The sequence below is a fragment of the Elaeis guineensis genome, chromosome 1, assembly GCF_000442705.2.
Source record: "Elaeis guineensis isolate ETL-2024a chromosome 1, EG11, whole genome shotgun sequence".
NCBI classification, from domain to species: Eukaryota; Viridiplantae; Streptophyta; class Magnoliopsida; order Arecales; family Arecaceae; genus Elaeis; species Elaeis guineensis.
The window spans coordinates 95,054,295-95,059,976 of record NC_025993.2 but is presented as its reverse complement, the minus strand read 5'-3'; positions in this window follow the sequence as shown (position 1 = coordinate 95,059,976).

Here is a 5,682-nt window from a genome sequence, read left to right as displayed (position 1 = left end):
AGGCCATGAGCTCCTCACTTTTATGGACGCGTTCTCCGGCTATAATCAGATTAGAATGGCATCGAAAGATGAAGAAAAGACAGCTTTCATCACTAATCGCGGCCTTTACTGCTACAGGGTCATGCCATTCGACCTCAAAAATGCGGGCGCAACCTACCAACGACTGGTGAACAAAATCTTCAAAGAGCAGATCGGCCGAAACATGGAGGTCTACGTGGACGATATGCTTGTAAAAAGCAGGTCTTCTAGAAATCATATCGCCGACCTCGAGGAAACCTTTGACGCTCTTCGAAAGTATAGAATGAAGCTGAACCCAACCAAATATGCTTTTGGGGTAACCTCAGAAAAGTTTCTGGGCTTCATGGTGTCAGGGCGCGGGATTGAGGCAAATCCAGAAAAAATTCGCGCCATCCAAGAGATGACCGCCCCAAGGTCGATCAAGGAGGTTCAGTGCCTCATAGGGAGGATAGCGGCTCTTAATCACTTTGTCGCGAGGTCGGCCGAACGATGTTTGCCCTTCTTTCAAACCCTCAAGCAGCCGAAGAACTTCTGTTGGACCTCTGAATGCCAACAGGCGTTTGAAGAATTAAAAAGCTACCTTAGCTCACCCCCGCTGCTGGCGAAGCCTGAACCTGGGGAGGAACTATTTCTGTACCTGGCGGTCTCTCCCACGGCCCTCGCAGCTGTCCTTGTCAAAGAAGAAATGAAAGTCCAGCGACCAGTTTACTACATTAGCCGCGCGTTGAGGGACGCCGAGACCAGGTACACCAAATTAGAAAAACTGACCTACGCCTTGTTGGTTGCAGCTCGGAGACTCCGACCTTACTTTCAAGGGCACACTGTGACGCTACTCACCGATCAACCGATCAAGGCGGTTTTGCACCGAGCTAATACCTCTGGAAGGATGGCAAAATGGGCGATCGAGCTCACAGAATTCGACATCAACTACAGACCTAGACCAGCAGTAAAGGCCCAAATATTGGCAGATTTCATTGTAGAGTGCACCATCCCAGAGGAGGCCGAACCTGAGCAAAGCAGAGTTGACGACCTGAAGTCTCAACCGAACTCCCCCAACGAAGAAGCCAGTCCCTCCGATTGCTTTTGGACCCTCTATGTGGATGGATCTTCCAACATGGCAGGCGCGGGTGCAGGCCTGATCTTGGTCAGCCCGGAGGGAGTCATCGCGGAGTACGCTCTGCGTTTCGAATTTTCCGCAACAAACAATGGAGTGGAATATGAGGCTCTGATTGCAGGATTAAGGATCGTCAAAGAGCTGAAAATAGGTCAACTTCGGGTACATAGCGACTTCCAGCTAGTGGTGGGACAAGTCAGCGGGAGTTATGAAGCGCGGGAGGACAGTATGGCCAAAATCTTGAGAAGGTAAAGGAGCTTACCCCCGCCTTTAGCAGTTTCGACATTAGGCAGATTCCAAGGTCGAAAAATATCAGAGCCGATCTTCTCTCCAAGCTGGCGACATCGGCTCCGGCCGAATTGTCCAAAGGCATCCTCTTTGAAGTTCTAAAACATCCGAGTACAGAAGAATCACGGCCCGTAATGGAGATCGACCACGAGCCCAGCTGGGTCGACCCGCTGATAACCTACCTTAGAGATGGAGTTCTCCCTCAGGATGCGAAGGAAGCTCGGAAGCTACGAAATCAAGCCTCCCGGTACATCCTTTATGAGGGCAAATTGTACAAAAGATCATACTCCTTGCCCCTCTTGAAATGCCTCCGACCCTCGGAAGCTGATTACGCCTTATGGAAAGTGCACGAGGGAGTTTGCGGAAGTCATTTGGGAGCTAGATCTTTATCCCACAAGCTACTCCGCTGGGGGTATTACTGGCCAACGATGCATCATGATTCGATTGAGTATGTCAAAAAATGCGATCGATGCCAGAGATACGCCAATGTCCAGAGGCAGCCCGCCACCAAGCTCACACCCTTGAGTGCCCCATGGCCTTTTGCACAATGGGGGATGGACATCCTTGGCCCCTTTCCCATGGCGTCTGGACAAAGAAAGTTTCTCCTTGTAGCGATTGACTACTTCACCAAATGGGTTGAAGCCGAACCAATAGCAAAAATCACAGAGGCAAAAGTACAAGATTTCATCTGGAAGTCAATTGTGTGCAGGTTCGATCTACCTAGAACCCTAATCACTGATAACGGATGACAATTCGCGGGAGCAAGATTCGCCGAATTCTGTGAAGATCTAAACATCTCCCACAACTTCACATCAGTAGCCCATTCTCAGGCGAACGGCGAAGCTGAGGTGACTAACAGAACCCTTTTGCAGGGGATTAAGACAAGGCTTGAAAAAGCAAAAGGAACTTGGGCGGACGAGCTTTATCATGTACTATGGGCGTATCAAACTACCCAGAGGTTACCTACGGGGGAGATCCCCTTTGCTTTAGCCTTCGGAACGGAAGCCGTCATCCCGATCGAGCTTAAACTCCCGTCGGCACGAGTCGTGACATTCGACGAACACCAAAATTCACAAAGTCTTAGAGCCAACCTCGACCTGCTAGAAGAAAGACGGGAGATCGCTCAGGTTCGAATGACAGCCTACAGACAAAAAGTTGCCCGATATTACAACGCCCGGGTCAAGAACAAAGCCTTTAAAGTAGGAGATCTAGTGCTTCGACGAGCTGCTGTCTCGCAACCTCGGGACCAGGGGAAGCTCGCTCCAAACTGGGAGGGGCCTTATGAGGTCAAAGAAGCAGTCCGGCCCGGGACTTATTATCTTAAGAAACTCGGAGGAGCTGACCTCCCGCGACCATGGAGCTCAGAAAACTTGCGGATGTACTACCAGTAACTTCGTTTTAATCAATAATCGCATACCCATACGTCTTTGGACAATTCAAACAAAATGTATCAAAAGCAAAAGAGCAACCTCATAAAGTCGAAGGCCCGGTTCCTTTTAGACCGGATGGGGGGAGAGGCCTTACAACGTCCATATGTGCCCCCACAGCCCTGTTAGGGACAGGAGGAGAACCTCGCCCTAACTTGAGCAAAGTCGAAGGCCCGATTTCTTTTAGACCGGATGGGGGGAGAGGCCTTACAACGCCCATATGTGCCCCACAGCCCTGTTAGGGACAGGAGGAGAACCTCGCCCTAACTTGAGCAAAGTCGAAGGCCCGGTTTCTTTTAGACCAGATGGGGGGAGAGGCCTTACAACGCCCATATGTGCCCCCACAGCCCTGTTAGGGACAGGAGGAGAACCTCACCCTAACTTGAGCAAAGTCGAAGGCCCGATTCCTTTTAGACCGGATGGGGGGAGAGGCCTTACAATGCCCATATGTGCCCCCACAGCCCTGTTAGGGACAGGAAGAGAACCTCGCCCTAACTTGAGCAAAGTCAAAGGCCCGGTTCTTTTAGACCAGATAAGGGGAGAGGCCCTGCAACGCCCATATGTGCCCCCTCCAGGAGGAAAACCTTGCCCTAGCTTAAGCAACTCCGACCGGTAGTAAACCCAGCCCGGACTCCTACGGGAGCCGGGCTCCATCGCCGACATCAACTACAGGACAACCCCACCCGGACTCCTACGGGAGCCGGGCTCCGCTGACAACAGCAACTGCCAATAAGCCTTGTCCGGACTCCTGCGGGAGCCAAACTTTGCCTGTGACTTTGATTGCAGGAAGACTTCGCCCTGACTTCTACGGGAGCCGGGCTCTGTCCACGACACCAAGGAAGGCTCCGCCCGGACTCCTACGAGAGTCGGGCTCCATCCACAACTCCAACTTCCAGAGGGATTCTCCGTCCGGACTCCCGCGGGAGCCGAACATAGCCTCGACTTCAGCGGAGAAAAACTCCAAGCAAAAAAGGAAGGTAATGGATCGCAACAGCGATGATTGGAAAGCTAACAGCGCACGAGGGCAATGGAAGCTCGGATCCCCGAATTCAAGCCCCAGGAGGGACCCCGGGCCCGAATGGCCCCGAGCGAACCTGCAGCCGTTAACGGAATGACAACTGGGTATCTTCAAACAGCGTAAAAGTCAAAAAGGAGCTCGGCAAATAACAACCCTACGCGAATAAAAGAGGTCGTCGATGACCTTGGGACGACGTGAAAAAGAAAAGAAGAAAAGAAGGAAGAAAGAGGAAAGGAAAATGAAGAAGTTCGACAGACAACTATTCAATGAAAGATGCAGACAAGGTAACCAAATCTTCTTTTCATTTAACAAGATATACGTTACAGGACCCGATGGGTCAAGAAAAAGATATACATCATCGCAAGCCTCGCAAGCACGGCTTGGAAGGGGTATACCGAAGGCCGCTCCGAGCTGCAAACTCCTCTTCCCATCTCTGTCCTCAGCCGCGTCCTCCAGTGCGTGTAACGGACCTATCAGCTCTCGCCCCACCTCGCTTCGCTCCATCTCCGAAATCCCGACCCTAGGGGGAAAAGGGTGGGATAGATCCCCGGGGGCGGTAAGGGCAACGGCGGCAGTGACGAAGACCTGTTTCAAGAAGAACCGGAGTCACCTTGGAGGCAGCGGTGATGCCAGAGATACACTCCATCTCCGAATGCTCCACGACAGCCGCCACCCAAAATGCTCCGGCAAGGTCGGCATGCGCTACTTCCACCGTCCCCGCAACAAGTTCCACTGCCCCACCGTCGACGCCGACCGCTTCTGGTCCCTCGACCCCGACGGTACCAAGGATCCCGCCACAGCTTGTGACGACAGCTCTGTCCTCTTGACCGGTATCACCCCGCCTTGCTGCTCCGAAATTCTCGGGCAGAATAACTTCACCGGCTGCCCCCGTTAATAAACCCCTGTTGTTGAAGGAATTCTTCCTTGAGCCCCCTTTAAAACGACGGAGATTCTCACTGGCCGCCGTTCTCCTCCTCTCCTTCCTCCAAGCCCTAAACATCCCTTCAAGAATGGCCTCCGGGGTAGAGGACATGGCATGGGAACCCTCAGTGAAGAATTGGGGGGCTGAAGAAGGCAAGGACTGGCGCGAAGGGAGTAGCTGAGTAGCTAAGCTCCCGGGCAAAAAAAAGGTACTGTCCTATCGGCAGGATGAAGCCACGAAGGGAGATTAGGAGGTTTAAATAGCCGACGGATCCTAGCGTAGTTATGGCGGCGGGTGTTCCTGGGCCAACTGGTGCGTGCCATGTGTCCCACATGTCCCCCTCATCACTGTCGAGGGTTGACCGTTCACAAATTTCCGTAGCACGACGTTTGGGATCGCGTTCCGACGGGGGTTCCGAAAAGACTCTTCAGGTCACCTTCGCTGGAAAACGGGCTCTGACGTGCACACATTTAATGCCAAAATATCTGGGGGTGGCGGTGCGCAGGATTCGAAGGGACGGCTTCGGCTGTGCCCGTCTCTCTCTGTACTTTCCTCGTTTGAAATTCAAACTCGGAAGTAGGGGGACTGGTGTTGGGTATAAAATACCCACAGCCGAAGTCCTCAGCAGAAGCGGCTGCAAGCAGACTTCGTCCGGACTCCTACGGGAGCCGGACTCCGCCAACAAACTTCAACCGCTGGTAAGCCTTATACGGACTCCTACGGGAGCCGGACTTCGCCTTTAACCTTGATTGCAGGAAGACTCCGCCCGGACTCCTACGGGAGTCGGGCTTCATCCTCGACTCCAATGGCTGCAGACAGACTTCGTCCGGACTCCTACGGGAGCCGGACTCCGCCGATGACTTCAACAGCAGGGAGACTCCGTCCGGACTCCTAC